Here is a 27,188-nt window from a genome sequence, read left to right on the forward strand (position 1 = left end):
AAGTCATAAAAGTATATCTCTGCCTTATCATTTCTGTAAGACTTGATAGAGGGGAGTAAATCATATTCATAGCAACAGCTTCATCTGAAACCACTCTGCTACTCTGAGAGTAGTTTGTACCTTGAGATCGAGGTGAATGATCTCTCAGGTGCTGAGGGAATTTGCAGATGGAATCAAGGTACCACAATTGATAATATCCTGGAAGTTTGTGTCAAAGGCAAGAGGTATCAGAATTAAGATAAATACCCTGATTTTGCAGAAGGCACCAAAAGATCCTAGGCCTGTGCTGTTCAGTATGGTGGCATTGGCCATATGTGGTTACCGAGCACTGCATTCCTAGCTGACCCACATCGAGATGTCCTGTTAGTACATATACACCTGACTTTGAAGATTTAGCTTTGAAAAAGGATATAAAGTAACTCATTAATAATTTTTTGTGTTACATGTTGAAATAATGTTTTGGATTTTGGGGGCTGAATAAAATATATTATCGAAATTAATTTAACCAAATTCTTTTAAATTTTTAATACAGCTCCAAGAAAATTTAAGATAATGTATATGGTTCCTGGTTTTGAGTTGCATTATATTTCCTTGGGGAGATATTCTAGACTCTCTACAATTCATTGATATTACTCCACATCTTTGGCAGCATTCTAAATCATAGTAGTAAGCAGATGGTTGTGTACTTGTAGAAAAGGAAGAAGTAGTAACTAAAAGCAAGAATAGTTTCACTAAGAACAAATTATGCATAGTTCATTTTTTATATGAAGTTACTAGGCTAGAAGATCGGAATAGTCCTCTAGATTTCTATTTGGATTTCTGTAATACATTTGGAGCATCTCCTCTGATAAAGCTTGTAGACGATTTAGAGAATAGAGAGTTGTGGTTGATGATGTAGCTTGGTCTGTATCTGGGTCAGGTTGAACTCCGTTCTCAGAATATCTTGCATTGATTGTTGTGTCAGAAACAGGCTGGGGGATGCTCTCAGCTTCCCATAGACATAGAGCTTGTTTCATGTCAGTGAAGCTAAATCATTGTGATGAGGTCAAGTTTGTTCAAGATTTAGTGGTCTAAATGAAGGTTGTGCCATACCACCACGTTCTGCTGAATGGTCTGGAGACATTCATTGACCACATTTATTGAGTGCACATGTGTCCAGGCACTATGCTAGTTACTGAGAATAGGAAGTAATAGTACTATTAATATATTATCTCTGATCTTAAAATTTTGACTAGTTGGAAAGAACACAACTTGAATAAAATGGGAGACTTTGTGGTAGCACACCGACAGAGGCATGTATGAGGAGGGTGCTAGGCAATGTGGGGGATATCGCCCACCTCTGCTGCTTTGTTCAGAAGATCTGTCTTGGTCCTGATAGCTAACTCTTGCCACATAGAATGGCTTAGAATTAATTGGTCTAAAACTGAAATCATTACCTTTAATGGTTCATACCCAACGGCTTAGTATATAGCAAATTAACTTGTGAGATTTAGAAAATCCTTAAATCTTGGTTTTATTTTTTCCCCAGCTTCATTGAGGTATAGTTAACAAATAAAAATTATACATATTCAGGGTGTATGATGTGATGTTTCGGTATGCATATACACTTGGGAAATGATGACCATGGTTAAGCTAATGAACACATCTGTCACCTCACGTAGTTACTTTATGTATGTATGTATTTATTTATTTACTGTGGTGAAAACACTTAAGATGTACTCTCAGCAAATTGTTTGTAAACAATAAGGTATTATGAACTATTGTCTCTATTCCAAGCATTAGGTTTCTAGAACTTACTCAGTTTATAACTAAAAGTTTGTACCCTTAGACTGATATCTCTCCATTTCTGCCACCTTCCAGCTCACGGCAACCACCATTTTACTCTCTGCTTATGTGAACTTGATGTTTTTAGATTCCACATATGAATATGTGAGATTTTTCTGCAGGTCTAGTAGAAAGTTTGGTGATATCTTGAATTGCTTTCAGAAATGTCCAGGTCAAAACATCCTGACTGTACTTTCGGAGATTTACTGGATTCATATAATAGAGTGGCCTTCATACTGTTACTTAAATCTGCCTGCCTTTGCCCACTAGGTACCTATCTGGCTGCATTCATCCAGAAGCAGGTAATTATGTACTGTGATCAGGCTTTTTGAACCTGAGTTCGAAGTTATGGACTGAGCTCTTAACAATCTAAGAGGCTTGTTGTTATAGAAGGTCTTTTTCAAGAGTTTATGTTGCCCATTGACTTCTTTGGTTCCTTCAACTTGGGTCTTCTGAGTATATAGTGAGTGGCTGTAGGCAACATCCAGTGGGCACAGTGGTATGGGAGACCCTCCAAGAACCTCTCCCCACCCTGACTGAGCCCCTCTCAGCCATCCTGTGCTCCACTTTGGTTGAAGGGCATTCCAGAGGTGGCTCCACGACATTTCTTCCTGTGTTTTGGTGGAGATGTTGTAACTCTTGCATTGTTATTTCCTGGTGTGATCTACACATTGCACATTTTAAAAAGTTGGCCAGAAACATGCAAGGCAATTAATTTGATTATTTGAAAAATAAACAGTAAATAGTAGGTAAAATTGAAGCTCAGCTACTGTAACTTAGTAGGAAATTGTGACTAGTTTCTTTTGTATCATAACTTCTCTTTTTATGCTTAAATTTCCTCTACATCCAGAAATTTTATTTTCTGTTTTCCTCTGATTTTATTTTGTTTTTTTGGTAGGTGTCTCACATCTTTTTGTGAAAGAAGGCAGAATGTAACGTTAAACTAGAGGCTTTTTAATGTCATTTTCAGCCTGTAAGCTGGTTGTTTAAACTCTTTACTCTGGGCAGGTAAGAGTTACATATTTGACCTTGTTGACATTTTCACATGAAATGTTAAATATTAAATCAATGGTGAGCAACTTTTTAATTTTACTTATGATTTGATGTAGATGAAAGAATATTTAGAAGCCATGTTTTCCATTAAAAATTGCAAGTTTAACGAGTCCTGTGGAAAAAATAAATAAACAGTTTATTTCTTGTGTAGACAATCTCAAAGAGGGGTTGGCTGTGTTTCTAGGTCACCACCAGGGCACTCTGGGAGTTTGGTTGGTCGAGTGTGTGTGAGACAAGCAGTCCTTCAGCTCCCGTGACTGTGTGAGGCTGCTGGAGGTCTTGTAGGGTCATTCCATGTCTTTCTCAGAAAAACCCTGCAGGGTTGATATTACTGTGGTCCTGCTTTACTAATGACGACATTGGTGCCAACAGGTGAGGTGGGGTCTTTAAGCCATTCAGGGAGTAGAAGATCACACACTCATTGTACTCGGGCTGCACACAGCCCGAGCTTTGGCTGTGCGCTGAATGGATCGCACTGCCCCACTCAACCGGGGCTTCCCTGTCTTGAGGTTGTGGCAGAGTGCAGTGGCATTGCCACTTTTGCCTCCCTGGCTGGTGCCCTCGTGGCTGGGCTGTTCCCAGATGTCCCAAGTTTCACTCTACCCAGGCCTGCGAGTGGTTGTTGGTAATCCCAGGATAGGTTTTCCTGGAGGAGCTCCCCTCCTGAAGGCTGTGTCTGGAATTAGATGATGTGCTCTCTCTGGAACTGGCACTAGCTGGGTATTACCAACAAAGATTTCTCTCAGCACTGCAAGAGAAGGCAAATACCTAGTGTTACAGAATATTTATCTAAATGCATCAAAGATGGAATATAAAAGCAAGAAGTGCTAAGGTCAGCATAAAATTATGAAGGGCAAGGGTGTGTGATGTGCCCAGTAGTGGGTCTCAGATCCATGCTAGAAACACATGGGAGGTGGGGAGGGTGGTGCTGTCCCCTCCGAGGCAGCTGCTTCCCTCTGGCCACACCTGGGCTCAGGAAATAGAAGTTGACCATATTGGAAAGGCCTTTGTGGGGTGGTCTACAGATTGCTGAGCAAAGACCCACGAGGGAAAGCAGGGTTCTGCTTCATGAAGGTCAGAGGTGACCCAGACGAGGATGGACTCTATTGTGGGGGTGGGGAGGCAGGTCGTGGGGGGCCTGGACAGTTGACTCTGTGTCCTGTGTACTGAGGCCAGCCCATAACTACCATTGCTCTTGCCATGTCCAGTACCACCTTTTTCTTGTTTTGGGTTTGTTTCATCATGCTTTAGAAGCTCTGAGTCTGCCCCACAGCAGACTTAATGGAGTCTACTCAGGGCACCCTCTCTGGCACAGTGTTGGAAAATAAGGTCACTCCTTTTTAACATGGAAATAAACTGATAAACACTTGTAAGTACAGTGGGGGAGGAGTGGAGTAGCTGGCCTTTAGTTTTGAAACGTTTGTTTCTCTGCTGGGAATGTGACGGGAACATGGGCTTCCTAGGAATGGGATTGTTTGGACATTAAGATCCTGGCATCTATGCGTGAAGAGTTGTGCTTCTGCCTTCCATTCTCTCTGGCTTGGCACAGGCCCAAGCAAAACGGGCACTATTAGGGACAACGTGCAGGGATGGTGATCAGTTCCTCCTGCAAGGCCCTTCAGGATCACCACTTCATGGGCACAACCAACCCAGTAAGAACACCTGAGATTCTGGAGCTTCCTGGGCCGCCCTCCCTCAAATGTGAATTGGAGAACTGCTGAGAGTATCTGGAGGTGCCAGTGATGCACAGGTGGCTTCAGGAGCCCTGACCTGGGTCAGTGGTTCCCAAGGAGCACACCGGAGTCACCTGAAGGGCTGTTAACACACCCATGGCCTGTTGTGGGGGGTTGCAGTTGAACTTGCTCCCTGGCGAGGTTATACTGCTCATCTGGGTGAAGCCTTCATTTTCGAGGTGCATGGTACTAAATTTGAGAGTTACCAGACACAGTAAACTTGGCAGGATCCTGGGTGAGAGGGAGGGTGGATGTCTGGTAGGGAAAATGCTGTAAAGCCAGAAGGGGTTATAAAGTTTCTCCCAGGGAAGACGACCTGTGGTGTCACAGGCTTTAACTTTTTCATCATGAATCATAAGTGAGTACATAATGTTTAATATAACACTTCTGCTTAATAAGCCACATGTATGCTATTGTTCCCTAACCATTTGGCATGTCTTTAGTCTGTGTGGATTTTCATGTGTAAAATATTAGTTCAGTTCTGATTTTTTGAGGTACCACTTAATTAAACATTTTTGCCACTTGGAAGCCAAACTATATGATCTCTATATCTTATTTTAAAATAAAATATTTTAATGGAATCTGTTATGGAGCATACTTATAGCTTTAATAAAAAATTAAGTGTATTTGATTATATCTTTGTTAAATCAATAATTTGGGCCATGAAAATATACTTATTTTCTTTGATTTAAAATAATGTTTTTACAGAATAATATTCTTTTCTTGGGAATTTTATTTTTTTTAATTTTATGAGTTGATGTTCCTTTTTAATTTTCAGATAGCTTGACTATTTTTTGTTCGAGTACATACAATTTACATTCTTGGACTACTTTTATTTCAACAAAAATATACATATTATTAATTGATTAAACCTGGGGCAATACAGTGAAGATAATTTCTAAATTTAGTCTTAGGTTCTTAAGCAAAAATGCCCTCTGGTGAGCATACAATGCAATATACGAATAATATATTACAGAATCATATACCTACAACTTATAAAATATTATTAACCACTGTTACCCCAATAAATTTAATTTTTTTAAAAGATGCTCTCCATGAATTGAAACATGTTTTTTTAAAAGTTATAAGTATGTAAAGTGAAACTTAGTGAAATGTGTATTCTATAATGAAGTCCTATTTGGAAACAAATTTAACTAATGGAATATTTAACTATTTCTTATTACATCATTTAATTTATTCTGTTTTTATGGTTTAATTATATAGTTGACCCATTTACTCTGAATACCTCACACCATAGAAACTAGGGTATCTTTCAAAATGGTTTTAATATATGATAATCCTGATGTCTTTTTGGTGTGGCCAGAAGGAATTAGAACATGTATACTCTATGCCTCTTTGATGATTTTTTAAATCTGCAGAATAAGTACTTTTAGATAAATGACTATACTGAGCAGAAGGAAAAGTGGAAGCTAAAGTACAATCTGTATTATCTCTCTTTGCATAGCAAACAACCCTCAAACTTAGTGGCTCAAACAATAAAGCTTTCCCATCATTCACGTTTCTGTGAGAATGCCAGGAGTCTCAGGAGCCACAGTGTCAGTGTGGCTGGGGCTGCAATCACCTGGAGGTTCGATGGGGGCTGGGGGGCTGCATTGGATGGAGGTGATGCAGCCAAGTGGCAGGTAAGTTGATGCTGGCTGTGGGTGGGTGGGAGGAGCTCAGTTCATCATGCCTGGGCCCTTTCCTGGTGGTTTTTGAACTGTTTGGTCATAGGTCGAATTCTTGGTCAGGGAATAACTTCTGAGACTCTACCCAACTCCATATATCCAGCAACTGCAAATACCATCACATCAGAGGTTAGAGTTTTCACATATTAGAATAATCTGAGGGGCAACACAAACATTCAGTCTACTGCAATAGCATTATTACTACTAACAGTTGACAAGCATTGCTTATTTACTCTGTTTCAGGTTCTACGCCAATAGTGTTAAACCCTGAGTAGAACTGAGATTCAAATTTGGGATAACATATTTGACTGCAAAATATACATCTATAACCACTAAGCTATAAATACTGCCTTGTTTAACCAATTTTTGATGATTAATCAATTTATTTTTAATATGTTAGACTAACAAGCAATATTTTATCCAATACCTACTTTTTTGTGGACATCAATTTGAGATGGATGTAAAAGAATTCAAAGACTGTTTTTAAACATATAATTTAGCTGGGGATGTATGGCTCACATAAAACAGCTAAGCGGTCAAAAATTGTTGCAAAAAATTACATAATAAAGGCTGTATTTTATGGAGTAAGTTGTAGTTTTCATAAGGCAAGTCCGTATCACCATTAAGATAGCAAAATTGCCTTAAATGTAATGCAGCTATTAATTTGATGTTTACTCATACTGTAAATCATTCCTGGCCAGTCATTTATATTGATATTAATTTCCCCAAAGCCCTAAAGATAGCATAGAGCAGACATTAATGAAAAGTTCTGTTCTCAGTGAAACCTTACCCTCTCTTATCTTGCAGACATGCCAGGTGGCGTGGCTCGCAGACCCCACTTGCTTACTTGCTGGGGGCCAGCATTGAAGGTTTCAGACTTGCCTTAGCAGAAAGGAAACCAGAGCAAGGCTCTCTGGTGCTGCTGATGCTGGTCCTTTTGGATCCTGCTTTCACAAACACAGATTTATATGTAGCAAGCCTCACCGGGAAGATGCCCCTGGCTCTACATTTCATTTGAACACTAAGGCTTTCCTGTGGCATGAGGAGTAAGAAATGCCCAGTCGACACACGCTACAATGTGGATGGTCCCCGAGGGCATTCTGGGGAGTAAAATGAGCCCGTCACAAAAGGACAAACACTGTATAATCCATTTAAATGACAGCTTAGAGCAGTCAAATTCATAGAGACAGGAAGTAGAATGGAGGTTGCTAGGGGCTGAGAGGAGAGGAGAACAGGGAGTTAATGTGTAATGGGTCCAGAATTTCAGTTTTGCAAGATGAAAAGAGTTCTGGAGGTGGCTGGTGGTGGAGATTGGACAATAGTGTCAAAGTACTTACTGCCACTGAACTGTACACTTAAAAATGGCTAAATGGTAAATTTTATGTTATATGTATTTACCCCAGTAAAAAATGCAATAATATAAAACAGGGTACCTTAATAAAACCTGCATTTGACTGTTAAAAAAGGTGCCCAGTATATTGTATTACATTTTAGTTTTTTTTTTTTATTTTGTTAATTTTCACAAAAGTTTATTCTTAAATGTGCAACAAGCTCCAAGACAACACTTCATTCTAGCTGTAGGTGGCAAGAGATGTTATGACAGGGAATCCAGATGTTAAAATGGGAATGGAACGAAGGATCACCATTGCCCCAGGCATGAGCTTACTTTTTGCCAGATTTCTTCCTTCCACCCGTGGCCAGGGGGCCTTTTAGCTCTTCAGGTTTCTTCTGCTCCTCTTTTTGCTTCTGCTGGAGTCCTTTATCTCTTCCATCTCCTTGGCCTGCTTCTTGGGCTGCTTCAGGGGCTCCTTCTTGCCACCTTTGCAGCCAGATATGGCACCTGCCATATTGCATTTTAACATTATGCCTAGTTTTTGTAGGAAGCAGAAAATATCAGTGTTGATGCTGACATTGTTCTATACTTGCTTATTAACAAAACGACTAGCTTTTTTAAGAGAAAGACGAAAGTAGAGATTCTTTGGCTTGAAATTGTTGCCACCTGTTCTGGAAAGCCCATGAAGGAGATTCCAATTAAATTATACCCCTCAGCTAGCCAGGACAACCCCAAGCCTCAGCATTGTTAAACAGAGGTTCTTTTCTTGGAGGCCAAAAACACAGTGTGAGAAAGTGGCGCCCGTGGGCTTGATGAGCGTGAGGAGTGTGTGTATCTTCAAACTGCCCAAGTGACACAGAGTCCTGTAGTCCAACATTATCTGTATTGTGGAGGCTAAATTGTAAGGCAAAAATGGAGACCTGAGTTTCATTAATACTCTCTCTCATTTGATATTTGGAGATTCCTGGAAAGAAGGAAAATGTCCAGTTTATAATCATACCAGAAAACAGAATTTTGTTGACATAATTTCTTGGTGTGATATTCTAGGGTTTAAATATTTAAATTACTATATTACAGTTTCAGTTTTTGTTTTTCAAGGAACATAGTGCCTAATTTAATAGATAGTCATTTAAAATTTATAATTTATATGTGTTCCTGACAATGCTTCCCCATTATCCTCTCCCACCTCCCCTCTGGTTACTGTCAGTTTGTTCTTAATTTCAATGTCTCTGGTTATATTTTGCTTGCTTGTTTGCTTTCTTGATTAGGTTCCACTTATGGATGAGATCATATGGTATTTGTCTTTTACTATCTGGCTTATTTCACTTAGCATAATGGACAAAGCCAAAGGGGGTAGGATCAAGGGTGGGAAATGGGTATGGCTGGGGTGAGAGGGAGTGAAGGGGGCGGGAAATGGAGACAATTGTACTTGAACAACAATTTAAAAAATGTGGAAATAAATAAATAACAATTTAAAAAGAATAATTATAAATAAAAAATTAAAAGTAATTATAAATAAAAAAATTTGTTTCTATAATTTATAAAAGTAGAATTATCATATGACCCAGCAACTCCACTTCTGGGTATATACCTGAAAGATTTGAAAGCAGGGTCTTGAAGAGATACGTGTGCACCCATGTTCGCGCAGTATTACTCACAATGGCTAAAATGTGAAAGTAACACAAGGGTCCATCAATGGCTGTATGAATCAGCAAAATGCAGTGTATACATACGATGTAGTATTAGCCTAAAAACAAGGGAAGTTTTCATACATGCTGCAACATGCATGGACCTTGAGGGCATTATATCAAGTAAAATAAGCCAGCCACGAAAGACATATATTGTGTGATTCCATTTATGTGGAATACCTAGAGTAATCAAATTCATAGAGACAGAAAGTAGAGTGGTGAGTGGGAGGGGTTGGGGGTGGGAATGAGGAGTTAATGTTTAATGTGTACAGAGTTTCAGTTCTACAAAGTAAGAGCTGTGGGGACGGATGTTGGCAATCACAATATTATTGAATGTATTTAATACCATGACATGTACACTTCAAAACAGTTAAGATGGTAAATTTTATGTGTATTCTACCACAATGAAAAAATTGGAAAAAAATAATGTAAAGGTCAGCCTCCAGATAAGATACATAGTTTCTGCCTTAGGTTGTAGTGAGTTCCTGACTCCTGTGTTTGTTGTTGAAAGAAGTATTCCTCACAATGCAAGTTAATAAGGGATTTTGCACATATGAATTTGAGTAACAACAAAATACATATTTTCTACAACAGTTTTTTCCTGACAGAGAAGTACAGTGACTTTGGAAGAACATGCTGACCAAAAAGGAAATAACTCTTAATATACTCTGGATACAGGCAATCTCTGGAGTTATATAAGAAGGCAAGTTTTTACACCAATAGCAAAATATCAGGAACAGAAATCAGGAATCAGGAAAAAAATCCCACTTGCTATAGCAACAAGAAAAGTAAAGCACCTAGGAAGAAACCTAACCAAGGAGGTAAAAGACCTGTGCTCAGAAAACTACACAACACTGAAGAAAGAAATTAAGAAAGACACAAATAAATGGAAGCAGATACCATGTTCATGATTGTAAAAATTAACATCACCAAAATGTCCATACTACACAAAGCAATTTATAGATTCAATGCAATCCCTGTTAAAATACCAATGACATATTTCACAGATATAGAACAAACCTTTCAAAAATTTATATGGAACCATAAATGACCCTGAATAGCTGCAACAATTTTGAGAAAGAAGAGCAAAGTAGGAGGGATCACAATACTTGATATCAAAGTATATTATAAGGCCACTGTAATAAAACAGTCTGGTACTGGCATAAGAGTAGACACCTAGATCAATGGAAGAGAATAGAGAGCCCAGAAATAAACTCAAGTTTATAAAATGAAGCAAAAATAGCCTCTTCAATAGATGGTATTAGGAGATTGGACAGCTACGTGCAAAAAAGTGAAAGTCAACCACCAAGTTACACCATACACAAAAATAAACTCAAAGTGAAACATTTTTAATGAAGGAGATCCCTTCCTCTATTCTTTCTAACCAAAGTATCATGTTAGTCCTACAGAATATATCAAAATCACTCTTCTTTACATGTTCTTCCTGCTGGAATTTTGGCTGGGAACCACTATAAACTCTGTTTGCTTTTTAATTTTATTAGTCTTTTATAAATGACAATTATGTTCAGCTACTGACTCACAAGTATCAAAACTCTAAAAAGTGACAATATTAATAACTGGATCATGACTAATAACATGCTAGGTTTAAAAATATGTATTTGTAGAGTGTTAAAATGAATATTTGAGATTTGCAACATGTTTTTAAATATATTATTTTGGAGCCAGGCACATTTACCTTTAAAAGAACTTTGAGACCCTGACACGATAGTAAGCAGTTTACAGCTTTTCCGTTATGACCTTTTTCAGAAACTTCTATCTTGGACATAACATCTCTTTGACTATATGTGGTTTTGCTAAGTGTTATTGTTTATGGAAAAATCAACAAAACTGATGGGATGCATCTGAGTGAACTTAATTGTTCACCAATTGTATACATCTGAGTGAAACTATGCGGTGTGCTTTTTTCTTTTTTTGTAAAGCCTAGAGATATGCAAGGATCTTAGTCAACTCAGTCCAAATAAATGATTTAGTAGAATACATGAAAGACCTCTGTGCAGTTGTCTTCCCAGCATATAAGGAGCATCACAGGGAGGTGGTTGTGATCTTTCTACTTTGAACCTCAAGAGGATGTCTCTTGTTGTGAAATCTTATCTTTTTGGAAAGGAAAGATAATTTTCTGGGAAGTTTTGAATCAGTGATTTATACCCAAGTGACTTTTCTATACCTTGCATTTTTACACATTTTTGTTGAAACACTTTATTCCAAAGTAGGTGTTATTTCCATTCATTGATGAAAAAGTGAGTAGGAAAAGGTTGCTGAGGATCAGCCAACATAGAGTGTTTTCCCTACACTGAGTCTTTTGCTGCCTTTTTTCTAGTAAGTTGGCATTTGATCTTCAGAATGACGCTCTGAAGTAGGGGTTCTAATTTCCTCCATTTTACAGACCAGGAGACCTGGGCTTTGAAAGGTTAAGTTACTCAAGGTCACATAGTGAAGGCATGGAAGCAGGATTTGAATCCAGCAGACTTCAGAATGCCTAAGAGTATCCATGAGGAAATCATTTTGGTCTCAATATTGTATCCCAGCTTCATCCTGCCTGCATTTTTCAGAGAGTTGCTCACCTCTGTTTTCTGTAGCCTCAGAATAACAGCTTTTCCCTGGGCTTACTCTGTCCTTCCTACACAACCCAAGTCAACACTGCTGTGGGTGTCAGATCAGACAAGACATACAGAACTGGAATATCTTGGAATCCCTGGTTTGTTGAGAAAACTCCATGAAGTGTCACCTCCTGGGCTAAATCATAGGGATTAAGATAACCAGACAGGGGTTAATGGTTTATCAGGGAGACAGAGCCATAACTGGTCCTTATATCTGGGCTGATGTGTTCATGGTGATGAGTGAGGCACCACAGCAGGAAGGGGAGGAACTGGTGAAAGCATGAAGGAGTCAAGGGAATGCATCTAAAAGTAGGGATTGTCGGAGCAATGCCACGGATGAGGGGGTTGAAGTCTCCAGACACACATCAGGAGGTATGGGGTATTTCAGACAGGGGACCTCATGTGCATAGTGTAAAGGCAAGAAAAACAAGGCCCCATGAGCATGTTCTGCAGTCATTCAAAATTGCTGCACACAGCATGTGGGGAGAATGGCAGAAGAGCTGTATTGACCGGGAACCGGCTGGAGTTGTGTTTGGTCCCGCAGTGGGAGAGCCACCAAAGGAGTGTAAAGATTGTAGGCATGGGGCAGGGGGTGGTAGGAGGGCACAGTTGTCACTAGATAAGAGATCAGTTTTGCTGCCCTGTGGAAAGTTGAAAGTCTGGTCATTGGAAGACAAATTGTGAGGTGATGGTAATGATTCATGTAGCACATTAAGATGAAATATTAGGAATAGAGTATGGCTGATTTCCTAGTTCAGTAAACTTTCCAACACTGGGTCCCCCTGCCTTATGAGGCAGTCATTCAAATGTGAGATTGTTCGGTGCTGGAATTCTCCTATCATGAGCCATATTTGCCTCATGCACCACTCAGAATGATGTCTCTTCCTCCAAATGAGTCCACCCCCACTCCCAGGTGCTTCCCTAGTTGATTTAAATATTTCCAGGTTCCCTTTTTACCTGCTTTTGCCTCAGTTTGTCAGGTTCTGAGAATACTTAACACTTTTATCATCCTGCATAGTATAGTAGATAACAGGGTAATTCCCAGCTCATGCATCATTTTAGGGATTTAGTTGTGCAAGGAATGGCAACACCACAGAGGATTTGGGCCCCTGAGCTGGGCTTTCGAAGGGAGTTTAAAATGAGTACCTCCACAGCACACTCAAACGTGACCTATACCCCTACCCAGGTTAACCAGTTCAGAACAGAGTAGTGCTTGTGAGTAACCATATTGAATTTTATTCTTCTCTTGTTTCAGCCTGTAATTTCACAGATGTTTATGCCATAGTTTAGGGGTGACTGATAAACTCAAACTCATAGGTCTTTTTCAGACTGGTTAATTAGTTTATACTTTCTACCACAGGAGTGCATTCCTTACATTTCTTGGATGATGAACTTTGTAAGGGCAAGGGCTCTTTCTTATTTAATCTTGGTGACATTTTGCATCTAGTGTAGGGACCAACACATGGTAGTCCCTCAGGAAATATTTGTTGAATGAATGAATTTGGTTTTTTTTTAACCTATATTTTACAGCAATACTTATAAAATTGTTTGGTTTTCTCACATTTAGAACCATGATTCTATTATATAACATTTTAGCTATTTTAAAACTTGAATCAGCTATAACTTTGATAAGCCTGTCTTATATCTTTATTTATATGATAAGTATATTCATTAGACTAGGACAAAGCCTACTGTTGTATAAGAGGTGCTTCCCAATTAATACATCAAATGTTTTTACAAGTAGTTTTAGAATTGATTTTAAATTCACTGATTATAAGTGTATTACTCAGTGAATTTCATAAGTATACAGGATAATGTGCCCACAACTGCCATTATGATGTAGATCATTTCCATCCCTCCAATATGCCTCTTTACAGTGAATCTCTTCCCCCACATCCTCACCCTTGGCAACAATTGATCTGCTTTCTGTTGATATAGTTTTGCCTTCTCACAAATTTCACATAAATAGAATTTCACATAAATGGAATTACACAGTCTTTTGTGTTTCCTTCTTTCCCATAGTGTAATGTTTTTGAGATTTACTTATGTTGTATGCATCAGTAATTTTTTTCTTTTCATTACAAAGTAGAGTTCCCTTGTGTGATACAGTACAATTTGTTTATCCATTCAGCAATTGGTGGGCATTTGAGTTCTTTTAAGTTATGGGCTCTTATGAATAAGGCTACTGTGAACATTCCTGTACAAGTCTTTGTGAGGAATTTATCTTTCAATTTCTCTTGGGTAAATACATAGGAGTGGAATTGCTGGGCAATATGGTGAGTATATGTATGAAAACTGCCAAATTATTTGTCAAAGTGCCTCTAACATTTTGAATTTTCCCCCAACATTGTATAAGAATCCCAGTTGCTCCATTACCTTGTAAACACTTGATATTTTTGTCCTTTCTTAAAAACATATAATCTTTATTATATTTTTCCATTACCATTTAGTTCACTTATACCCCTCTCCCCCCAGCAATCACCACACTGTTGTCCATGTCCATGAGTCCTTTTTCCTTTTTGCTCAATCCCTCCACCTCCTAACCCCCACTTAACTAGATATTTTTGCCCTTTTAAATTTAGTCATTCTAATGAGTATATAGTGGCATCATATTAAGGTATTATTTTGCATTTCCCTACTGTCTAAATTATATTGAGGATCTTTTCTTGTGCTTACTTGGCATTTGTTCATTTTCTTTGTTGAAAGTATGTTTAAAGCTTGTCTCTTTTTTAATGGGGTTGTTTGGCACTGAATTTTAATACCATTAATCAGTTTCTGTAAGGAAATATAAGGAAGGTATTTTTGTTGCTCACACACTTTCAAGAATGGAATTTCTTTCAATGATATTTTTGTTTCCTGTGCCATTCTCTTGCTCCTTTGGGTATGCATAAAGTGGTTCTTCTGTCATCTGTTGGTCTATTTTAATTTATCTTACCTTGCTTCCTGAACATATACTCTTTACTAAATCTGTCAGCCTATTCTCTGGGAAAACCCCACGTGAATTTACTTGCTATCTGCCTAAACACACATTGGCACACACACATTGGTCACTTGCAAACTTTGATTCAGTTAAATGAAAGCCTCCTTAATTATCTCAGTCATCACAGTACAGTAGGCAGGGACATCGCTGCACATGTGTTGGTTTCCTTGCACCTAGCACTGTGCAGTGTAAGTAACTGGGAGTCAACAGCTGCCTGTTCGTAATAGTGAGCTGCTGACCTAGGTAACTTAACTGCTAAGTGCTCTTGAATGACTCCAGAGCTTTAGAGAGTAAGAGTTCTGTCTGAATTGATGGATCTAATAGGATATTATCTTGAAATTCTTACTTTAAAAACTGCTTATCTAAGCTTTGACCATAGAATACTTATATTTTGCTTGATAGCTATCTATAAAATCTACTTGAAACTGCATTGTAGCAAAGCTACGATTATGATTTGACTGTGAATAAGAAAGGGAAATTCTATTTTGAGGATAAATGTATCTAGGTTAGACAGCTTAAAAGTATCTCAAATTTCATTTCATGGACATTCATTGTTTAATCTGGCTTTGTCAGGGGAGTATAAGGCAGAGTATGTTCTTGGACATTAGTAGTGTTTTGTATTAACATAAAATTGAGTTGACCCATTAACTGATGTTCATGCTATGAAGAATAATAGGTATGTAGCAAAACAGATGAAATTATAGCTCTTAATGGGTTATTTATGGAAATTATAAATTGATTATAATTTAATGGAGCACTGGATTGGCCCCTAGGAAACCAGAGATTTAACACTTAGTTTTGCTGTGTGACTTTGGAGAAGTCACTTGGCCACTCTGGGCTTTCATTTTCTGTGCTATGAAATGAGTCGATTGGAGCAGGTGACCATTCAATCCCTTATCTTCAAGAATAGGTGCTCTGAGTTATTTTTATTAGGATGATTTTGATGTCATATGGCAACTTTGAAGACAAGTCTAGTCCTAAAGTCCTTCATATGTGGCATCATTCCCCATCCTTGTAATTATGTGACTCTGCTATTTCTGCAGCATTAGAGTGGGAGTTCAGCTCCATTATTTTCTCTCTTCAAACTGTGAGAAGGAAAAGGCAAAAATAATGATAAATATGAAAAGGGATTTTTGATACAATTTTAGGACAAAACAAAAAATACCAGCTGCAAAGAAGTAAAGTATGAAACATTTTCAATTTTGATTATTGGTTGTGATCAATTTAAATTGGGCCCAAATATATTTTTTATTAAAATTTCTCTAACATCCTATTAAATATATATATGACTTTACTCAATTGAAGTCCTAGATCCCATACATTTCAAAAAATAAAATAAAATCTTAAATTGCCACAAACTTGCCAAAAAGTGCCATAAACTTGGAGTTTATATTTCTGTTTTATTCCAGTACTAATTTTACTTTTGCTCTTATTGAACATTGCTGGGTAATGGGTCAGGGGAAGTAGGTAGATTCTTTTGAGCATTTTAAATGTAAAAATGAGAAGTATCATTCTACTTGTTATTTAAATTGACATTTTTGGGCTTTCTTCTATTTTTTTAAGCTAAACAAAATCTAGGCCAAGATTTGCAGGCTTATTAATAAACTTCTGCCAAGTCATTCATTACACATCACTCTAGAAAGAAGATCGTGGTTGGGAAGCTGGCATCGGCCTTAATGAAGTGCTCTTCACCAGCAACTGTTGAAGCCCCAAGTGCCTCCTTAAAATATTTTTAGTGATGATTACTTTTATATCCACGCGAAATAGAAAGTAAATCTCAATTAAAAAGATATCTACTATAGTGAGAGCACTTTTGTTCCCTGTCTGTGAGCCCCTACTTTTGCATAAATGATGGTGAATGCGGAAAGCAGATGCTAGTGGAGAAGACAGTCAAGTTTTCCACTGTTATTTTGTTTGAGTTGTCAGGTGTATGGATAACAATCATTTTATGATTCATTCACATATGTCCCAATGCATATGTACTGGAAGATACTTGGATAAAAAAATGTTTAGGTGTCAGATGGCCCTAAGGACATGACTTTCTTCAAAAAGCCTCAGTTTCTTTCCTCTTTTGGAAAATACAGTCCTATAATTTCTGGGTGTGAGTATGTGCCCAGTTCACGCTGATTGTTTGAAAGGAAATACTGTGTAGTCAAAATTTGGGGCAGCGCTGCCTCCAAGGTCTGTCCTTCCTCCGGGCGAAAGAAGCCCCCACACAGATGGGCATGTGTTTGTGAGCTCATGTCGGAACTGGAACGTGTTTGGAGGACAAGATAAAATGCTGCTTTGTAGTATTTGACTCCCTTGCAAACATGAACAAAGTTTCTGAAATATAAGATATGTTTTCCTCCCCAGTTTGCAGGAGATTGTGAGAAGGCTACATCGTTGCTTCAGGATTTTGTGAACAAGTCGTGTGGGGGATCTTGTGGTGGACATGGTGCAAAGCCTCCGGGCTAGCGGCCCTACACAGGCTCCCTTGGTCTGTTTCCCACTGAAGGCACAAACACAGCCTATCCTTTAGTTCCTTTTTTTTTTTCTAGAATCAATTTAGAGTTTCCTAGAGCAGCTGTGTTAAAAGACAATTTGGACCCAATCTTTTTCCAGGTATATGAGGAAATGTACTGTGTTTGTTCTTTTGGTAAAAATCAGTTTCTTTTTAATGATACTTTAAACATTAATCACTTTTATTCTCCAGAATAATTTGTGTTCTGTCTCCTTTTTTTTTTAGAAATCTCCAATTGGATATCTAGAGCACCTGCCTTTGTTGTTCTGAGCCTTGGCTTGGAAGTTAGCAACACTTTCTAAGGCCTGAAAGGGAAATAAAAGGTAATTACATGTTAAAAATATGCTACTAAATTCATGTATAACTCTGATGATAATAAACGCAACCTTTTAATTGCTGAGCAGAATTTAGGTGTCCCCTCCTGCCCCTTCTTCTCCTGCCTTCATTCTGCCTGCTTTTCTCTGTCAGCTTTTTCTTCTCTCCTCTTCCCCTCTTTTCCCCTTTCCCTCCCCTCCTTCCTTCCATATATTCATTCACATCCACTTGTGGCATTTTTCCCCCAGTGCTGGTCACTGTTCTGGGCACACACACTTTATCACATTCTCTCACACCCTGGCAGAAAGGAGGGGATTGGCAGAAACCGCCTCTGGAACTGGCTGCCCGCCCACCCATCCACTGTGCTTGCTGGTCTGGCAGAGGCTGGTCTCAGCTCCTTCTCCTCCCTCACCGTTCACTCTCTCCTTGCTCCTGACCCTCTTCAAAGTTGCCTGGGTGTTTGCAGGTAGTAGCTTTTTCTGTGAATTCTGTGGACATGTAACCTCCCCAGTTTGGACCGTTAGAATCAGATTCTCTCATGGGGATAGTAAGTGAAGCAGGACCAGTATACTGGCTCCTGACCTGTGAATATATTCAATATTCTTACTGTGGTATGAGGCCCGGTATATTTTTTGCAATCATTAACATAATACATATGTTGCAAAACAATTAAATGTTACAGATATGTAGCATAGACTGTGCCTGTTGACATTAAAGTCACTCCCCGGAGGTAACACATATTAACTATTTTCCTGTCTGTGCATATACGAATGTTGTTAATGAAGACATTCAATCTCTAACAAGTGCCTTAACTGAATGGGGGAAAATAAGTGGTGTAAAGGTGGCTTTGCAATTTCTGCTAAATATTGTACCTTATTTCTTTCTCATTCTTCTTGGCCTTTGCTAACTGAAAGGGCAGTTTCTGTGAGGTGGGAACCATTGGCATTCTCGTGTGCTCGGTTCAGTTTGCGGGTGTTTCGTAGTCACATGGTGGAAGAGCGGCTGCTTACCTGCTACTGCACTAAGAATGCATCCGTCATCGAGTATTCTGTGGAGCACCTGGACTCGGGTGTTGCCCAGTCAAGGTGAACACCTTTGCCCTGGGTGCTGTGTGGGAGTGGAGACCTTCTCCCTAAGCTGCCACTTCTGCAGTACACGCTCCAGCATGGCTCTCAAGACATTAGTTTCATTTCTTCACAGTTTCTCTGTCTGTTCTGAAGTTGACAATTGTTAGTCAGTTGATAGCTAGCACAGTTGTCTTCCTCCTAATCGTGGTTCCTGCCTCGGCTCCCTGCTGCCTTTTCCTTTGGCCTCAGAGTTGACCCCCGCCCCACTTGGTGCTCCCCACTATATCCAAATACAATTTGCTGTGGTTCCTACATCCCTTATGCCACCACCTGCCACAGTTGTTTGTCTTTTTCCTCACACTGGCAGCTGCTGAGGTGGGTGCCTGGCTTGTTTGGCTTAGGAACAGAGAGCTTCGTGTGACCAGGCGCGTAGTGGGCCATACATTGGAACTAAGCAGCTGACCACCACTGAAGGGACGTGGGGCATCTGTCCAGAACAAGACTCTTTATCCTGGGATGTCTTGTGCTCTGGTCAGGTAGAAACCCTGGCCTTTGGGTCACATGCTCCTGGGACCATTGAGCTGTGCCAGCTCTGAGGCAGGACTTCAGTTCCCTTATTGTGAGTTTCTTCAGAAACACTAGGGTCCAGATTTATGAGTTAGCTTATGGACTGAGGGGTGTAGTTCTGGCCATATCAGCCCTGGCCCCCTTCCTGTATGCTGCTGTAGCTGTTCTCATAGGTGAGGCAGAGGGCAGGGCCAGAGAGCCAGCCTCCTTGGGGTCGGTGGGAAAGAATGTGGCTTTGACATTAGGAGGACTTGGGTCAGCATCAGGACTCTGCCATATATAACATGTGTGACCTTGGGATAGCTGCTTACTCTATATTTCTCAATTTCCTCATCTGTCAAAGCAGGGTAATAATAGCACCCACATCATAGGACTACTGTGCGCATTAAATGAGTGTGTCACTGCGTGCACTGGCACAATGGAAATGCTTGATACATGTGAGTAGCTGTTGTCACTGTCATCGCCTACAGAATGGAGATAATAGCATTCACTTCTCATGGTTATATAAACATTAAATGAGGTGGTGTATATAAAACACCTCGTGCCGGGCACGCAGTGTCCTCCATAGGTGGCAGCCCTCTGCGATAATGGTAAAACGACAACATCATTCATTATCAGCAAGGGTGCTCTGACCATGACCCTGAATATTGGCTAATGTCAAACAGGACTAGCCAAGAGTGGCAGCAAGTTTGGTTTGTCAACCAAACAGTACTATTTATTTTTTTAAAAGATTTTATTTATTTATTTTTAGGGAGGGAAGGGAGGGAGATAGAGATAGAAACATCAGTGTGCGGTTGCTGGGGGTTATGGCCTGCAACCCAGGAATGTACCCTGGCTGGGAATCAAACCTGGGACACTTTGGTTCCTAGCCCGCGCTCAATCCACTGAGCTACGCCAGCCAGGGCTGAACAGTACTATTTATTGACAACTTATGTGAAAGTTGTTATTTGAAAGTTCATCATTAGTTTATTAAATCATTTCTACACTTCGGTCACAAAAATGACTAAAAGCATTGGTTATGATTGACTGTTAGATTGCGTAGAAAGTTGTGTAGTCCTATAGTTCTTTTATGCTTACTAGTGCCCACTTCTTAAATATAAAGTGCAGTGTTTTCTTGGCTTGTTATGAAATTTTTAAGCTAACTTAAGAATAAGGATAATTAGATCTTGAATAACACTAGAACCCATTAGCCTACATGAACCATTAGCCTGTATAATCACAGCATGTACACAGATATGTGTTATTATTTTGGTCTCCCTCATTAGCTTTTCTGTCATCATTCTGAACTGTGAGGTATACTGAAGTGTTATCATCCATGCTATCTGGTTGTTCCAAAACTATAAAAGGGCACATAAACTGAAATTTATTAACATTTGGTTCTACTATATCTAAATGCAATGAGGCTTATACAGAAACTTTGATGTTCTTTTCTCTATACTCTAGACCAAAAGCACATCTGAATCATTGATGCTTTGGAGAATTTCTTATCATTTGTTTTACACATTTGTTTTTTTGTACACTTGAGACAAATGACATTACTTGGCTTAAGGATGCCTTTTAAAGAAAAGAGTGTATAATTGAAAGGACTGTGAGTCACCTTAGAAAGTGAATGTTTTTGAGCCCTTCTGGCAATGGAGCCCTGTCTTGTTATCTTTGCACCCATTCCCAGCCTTGGGAATGCTCAGTGAAGGTGGAAACTAAATTGAAAATGCAGCGAGGGAACTGGAGAACTGAACATGCCTTTGTTAGAACGCTGAGAATATGATGACTTTTCAAATGTGCCTTTAGTATTACTGTAACACAGTTTAAACTATAAATAAAGACATTTCAGTGGGAGTGATATTTTGTGTGTATTTGAATGCAGTTCTTGTTCTTTCCTCAGTTTAGGATGCTGATGGCATGGAGTCTGTCTCTTCCTGCCTCTGCCCTTCCCTCCTCCCTGCTGCCTCCTGCCCCCTTTTGAGATGGACTTTGAGCAACACACTGTCTGCCCCTGCTCTCACAGTGTTCCTGTGCAGTGGCCTGAACTACTTTGAAGGTCCTGATGGGAATTCAGATAACAGCAGTAACTAGCGTTGAACAACAATGCCACTTCTCCCGCCCTTTCTGCCATTGCGAATTGCATTGTGGTAGACCCCTCTCCGTGTATTACACACCCAAAGGAGGGAGCTGCCAGCCCCTCTGTTGGAATTTGCAGTGGTACATCTCTGCTGTTGACTTAAATCTACTGTTCAAATGGTTTCGTCAATGTCGTTTGCTACATCTTTTCTCAGCTCATTTGAGGTAAAAGCATTCTGCCTCTATTACCATCACCATGTTCTGGCAGAGAGCAGCATTCTGGTTGAAGCTCACAGGAAGACCCAGGTTTCGGTGGTTTTGACCTTCCCTTATCAGCCAGTGCTCATCTGTCATGGTGAAAATCTAGCACTGTGACGCCTCACTTGCTTAGTTGTTCTTCTCCACGGTAGATAGACATTACCCTCTTTAAATTGATTGATTTTGTGAAATCTGCATAACTTTAAAAATTTGACTTTGTCATGTGATTGTAATAGGTTATAGTTTGTCTTGAGATCAGACAAGTAAAAAAAGAATGCAGCTACTTCTTAAAATTGGTAGAAGTACCAAGTGAAAGCTTCTGAAAACCATGTAGTTTAGTTGCTGCTCTGAATGAGATGAATTAGTGATCCCCCTTCTCCTCCTACCACCCCACCCAGAAGTGACCTTTGATTTAACCTCTCATTGAGTTTGCCTCCTTACTTGATTTTGGTATTGATCTGACCTGAGTGCCATCCAAGAGCAAACTGTTTAAGACAGGTATATATTTCAGTCCTAAGAATTTGAATTTATCTCTTTCAACTCATGACTGTCTGTTTTTTTTTAATTTATGTAATATAAACTTAGCTTTTTCTAAACTGACTTTCCTAATTGATGTCAAGTCAGTTATTTATTTATTTATTATCTATTTATTTATTTTTACCATGTTTTATTGTTAAAGGAGAAAAGCATCTGATGGTATATTTTGGTTTTTCAGGTGTTTTTGAGACCATTAAGTTATCGATAGACCTGTCATGTGTTAATGACATTAAGGTACAAGTAAATATTAGAAACTGTTTTCAACTTAGTCTAATAATCCCAGGCTCTGCTTAACCTTCAACAAGCCTGTACTACAGGCTTGTATTAATTCTAATTCATCTGATTTTAAGAAAATTGACCCCATTTCAGGTTTTTGTACACAAATGTATCATTTGGCTTGTCTTCTCTAAAAGGAAATTTGTTTATTTCATTGACTTAAAATGTTAATAATTTGTCACATACTTCAGTTATGAGGATGAATTTGTGTTTTAACAAGGATTATTGTTTATAATCTTTAAAAAATTTTTAGTAGCTTCTCTTTTCAGTAACTACGGTTCTTGACTATATGTTCTGACTTCTAAGTTAATTGGAATTGGAAAACAGTCATTTCTTTCCTCTCTTTCTCGTTGTTTCTCAGGGTGCCCAAGCCTCCTCCCCTTGTTTTCCTTTTCTCTCTCCACCCACTGCAGTTAGCATTTCATTTCGTCTCAAAGGCCATTCTGTCTTTGCTCTCTGCCACCTGCACAGATAGGCATCTTCCAGTGTGACACAGGCAGGGGCTGTCTGTCTTTGAAATGCAGGGCGAATGGGACCAAATGAATTCTAAATTGTTCTGACCTAGTAACTCTCCCAATGTCTGTTTCTTAATCTTCAAAAGGAGGATAACTGTGCCTATTGAAAAGCATGTCATCTTTGTCTGTTCGAATGATTGCTAATGACATATAAATGTACTGGAGCCTCTTTTCACTTACATTTGGAATCTCAGGTGTTAGTCACTCTGGATCAGGTGGCAGAGCAGCAGTGACTCCTCGTCACCCCTGGGAACATTGTAAATGACTGTTCTCTCTGCTCGGAACTGTGCCATCTTTTGTGTATGAAATTGTGGAGTGTTTAAGTAGAGATTTAGCAGATTTAATTTTAACTTTTTGATTTTACAGAGGAGAAAACTGAGACTATTTTACAGTTGCCTTCATTTAATACATTTATGAGAATGTAGCAGAGATATCTTTTTCTAATTATTCTTAATATAGGCTTTCTTCATGTAATCAAAATGTTTATGGAAAGTAACTAGTGCATTAAATCACATTAAAAGTGATAAGTCTTCAATACCCACCAGAGTAAGGCACAGATTTGCTTCATCTGAGACCTGTAGGAGCATAGCTGGCATTCAGGAGTTTCCTAAGTGGCCATGTGATTGCATTTGTTCATTTAATAGTTCACTTGACTGATGTTCCCTGGGCATTCTCAGTACCTTCTGAAAAGATGAGGCTCCTGCCTTGGAGAACCACACTGTTAGAGTTTATGAAAAGGCAGCCCCCTCCCCTGGTCCTTCTGAGGTAATTCTGCCCTGTCACCCTTGGTGCCTGGGATTAAGTTACAGAGAACCTGACTCTGAACCTGCCAGGGCCCTACCACACTGGCCCTGCTTCGGGCACAGGACGATCCCTGAGTCATCCTTGCTCTGACAATGTGGGGGCACTGGGTCTCTGTGAGAGCCTCCGGTGTGGGTCATGTTAAAATTGCGAAGAGGTTAGGTCAGCCTTAATTTGACTTCAAGAATGAATGCGTTTCCCTCAGAGTGAATGTACTGTGTTCTTGGCTGGTTGACAGAGGGGGAGGGGCAACCCTGAAGTACCACAGGCAATGTGCCAGTGAGCAAGGGGGCCAGCGCTCCATTTTCCTTCTGTCCCCTTTCAAACTTCTAACCATCCGTGCAGAATCTTATTAGCATGGGATGACACTGCATTTACATGATCTCAAAATGTTATTCCTTAGTCCCCTCATCACACAGTTTTAAAATAGTAATTTATTAAGTCATCGCTGTCTACTAGGCTGTGTTTGGAGTCAGGCGAGTCCATTGAACAGGGGGACAGGTGATGGGAATTCAGAGATGAACTCCTGGCCTCCCTCTGACAATGGATTGAGTCTCCGTGAGAGAAGTCAGCCTCCTGTCTGAAGGTCACTTCTTCTTTGACTGACTGTACCTGCCTTAGCACTCCTTGGCTGAGCCTCTTACTTTTTTTTTCCTGAAGAACATTTACCTTACAATTGGGGCATGAATTATTTTGACCCAAAAGCATCCTGTCTATGTTGTGTGACAACTCATTTATTGAACAAAAGCAAAGCAATTTATTTACTGAACAGAACAAAGCAAAGCAAAAGCAGTTTGCTTTTCTCTAAGCATTTCATTTTGTCCCATCTGAAATAGTGCTCATGAAGAGAAACTGAGGTACAAACACATGGAGACCCAGGAGTTCCTGGATGGTCTCCTCCTAGGTCAGGACCATTATTTTTTTATGTTCAGTTTTAGTGAACCCTACAATTTTCATTTATATTTTTCTTTCTCCACTATCCTTATTTCAGCAACCTGGTTGGCATGTGAAGGTCATTGGTAAAATAAATTTTAGTGACAAGTTCGTGTGTGTGTGTTTTAAGCAAGAGTTTAGATATGGGAAAATCTTGATTGCTAGGGCACATCACAGTAATGTAAACACATGAATAAGTTCTCAGTGGAAATGTTCACCTGGCAAGAATTAGCCCTTTTAATCTAAAACAGGATGATGTTTACCACTCTTCTTCTATTCTACACTTTTACCCAAACTTAAAATGTCCTATCATGATTATGTATTTTCATACACATATTTTATGTATTGAATATATTGTGTTTATGTACATCACTTAAATACATTTTTGGTGGTCCCCATCATATAACTGGTGGTAATATTTCAGCCAACATGTTAGCAAATGTTCTTTCATTTTGATTTGTTTCTGCCTATTTGGAGGAAGATGCAGCCAGAGGGAATCACAGCAGGTGTACTGTAACCTGGGGAGTCTTGATGCCAGGTAGGGAAGGTTAGTGCACTACCTTGGATGGTGCAATTCACTGACCATAGTGATCACCAACTGTCACATACGTGTGGCATCAAGGTTTTGTGCTATAGTGATTGGCGAGGAACAGCTTCAGGTCAACGATGCCTCCTAATGTGAACCATCTGGTAAGTGAGGACTTCCCCTGAACAAGTGTGTGCATCACCTCGCCCTCAGTTTCAGCCACAGATAACGGTAACCCTGGAGGGAATTTCTGCTTTGCATTAGGAAGCAGCACCAAGAATTGCACTTATTTCCTAGCACCCACGTCTTTTCATATGAAATAAATAGGAGTCTAGCTTTAGTTCCAAGTATGATTTGGCTTCAGATAAGCTGTATAAACTTTCCAAGCTTTAGCTTCCTCTTATTTGCCATGAAGAGAAATAGATTCTGATTTTTCTGCTTCCATAAGCCATATACTTTTTGTTTGGCTGGTATAATCAAGCAGTAAGTTAGAACAAGTAACATTGGACCAAAAATATTGTTATTCTTTCCTTTTAGAAACTGTAGTCTATAGTCGATCCAGTATATTACACTAATTGCATTTATGATGAAGACATTTTACAATCACAGATGTTAATTGATTTAAAAGTAGAACATCTTCATTAAGCTGTCAAGAAACAAGGTTTGGGTGCTTTCTCCTGATTTTTCTGGCTGACTTCAACAACAGTGAAAACTCTGTGTGAAATATTAATGTCATTCAGAGATGATGTTGTGTGACCCTTTTGGTTTTTGGCTACTTTTTACACAGATTGTTTTACACGGTATATCTATTCCTGGTTTATTCAGATTTCTGCTTTACCTGGATTTTTTGCAATATAAATTCTAATTTTACCCCATAGGATCTCCCCATCTCATTTCTTGAGGCAGGGAACCAGTTAGGTGATGCTAACACAGCCCCTGGAGAGCCATGTAAGGGCTCCTTGGACTACTTTTGTTCAGCTGGCTAATGCAGGCACATTGTACACCAGGGTTTAATGGTATATACACAAGGTATAGGTGCAAGTGAAGAGTGTGTTTCCTGTGTGTTTTGTTTTTTGTTATCTAAAAGCTATATAGTCTTTGTCAAAACCAGTCATCAGACCTCCCCTTGCCGGATTCTTGTATAAGAATTGAAATAGACAAAAAGCATCTGCTCATTAACATGCCAGGCCTTTTTCTGACTTCTAGCTGTCCCATCTCACAGTTTGGAAATAGGCCTTGTTGCTGTCAGCCCGAGACTTTGCATGACACATTCGTCTTTATAACACATGCTGCCCCCTCAGGGCACCAGGAGCCAACACTGTGTGCACTGAAATGGATGAGATGATTTTCCAAGGTGTAAGTGGAATGCACCAGGGGTTGGCTGATATTTAAAGAACATGAATGAAAGCAATAGATCCCTCACCAGAGCATGACCCAAGAGCTTTTTGACAGTGATTCTCTCTTGGAATTTGAAGTCCTATCAATGGCTATTTTATGTCAACTAGAGTTGTTTGTCCATGGGGTATGTCCCTCCCCCATGAGGGGCGGCTGCTAGTAAATGTCAGCCGTGCTCGTGGTTCTGAGTGCCATGTGCATCAGCCCAGGTAGATTCTTAGGGACAACCTGTGTCAATAGTCAAAGTACTCAGATGCAGGAGAGTTTTGTTTTCAGACATGTTATTTCAAGTCATGGGTTTTTACCTTTGTCAGAAAGTTGCAGTGTAAAGGAGTATGACCTAATGAAAAGTTTCTTGTAAGTCAAGAACTTTCATTTTCATTCTGAAATGAATCACTGGTTCTTAAAACCATGAGAAATTGAGTCTCTTTCTGCTTTGATTTTCTTACCCAATCACACTAATCCCAAATCTGAAGACTTCCCTGGTGTTTACTACTGCAGGCACTCCTCTGGCTACTTG

The 27,188-nt window shown here is 39.4% G+C and overlaps 1 protein-coding gene and 1 pseudogene across 2 annotated transcripts in view; one reads left to right on the plus strand and one right to left on the minus strand.

Annotated features, from left to right (window-relative positions):
- FAM110B (family with sequence similarity 110 member B) overlaps positions 1 to 27,188 on the plus strand; it is a 146,208-nt gene that overhangs the window by 12,677 nt on the left and 106,343 nt on the right. For both annotated transcript variants that reach the window (XM_028533959.2, XM_036031131.1), the window contains exon 2: positions 17,646 to 17,743. The gene's annotated coding sequence lies outside the window, so the exon portion shown is untranslated. The remainder of the gene's footprint in view (positions 1 to 17,645; positions 17,744 to 27,188) is intronic.
- LOC118501707 lies at positions 7,820 to 8,619 on the minus strand (annotated as a pseudogene).

This window comes from Phyllostomus discolor, chromosome 7, assembly GCF_004126475.2.
Source record: "Phyllostomus discolor isolate MPI-MPIP mPhyDis1 chromosome 7, mPhyDis1.pri.v3, whole genome shotgun sequence".
Lineage (NCBI taxonomy): Eukaryota > Metazoa > Chordata > Mammalia > Chiroptera > Phyllostomidae > Phyllostomus > Phyllostomus discolor.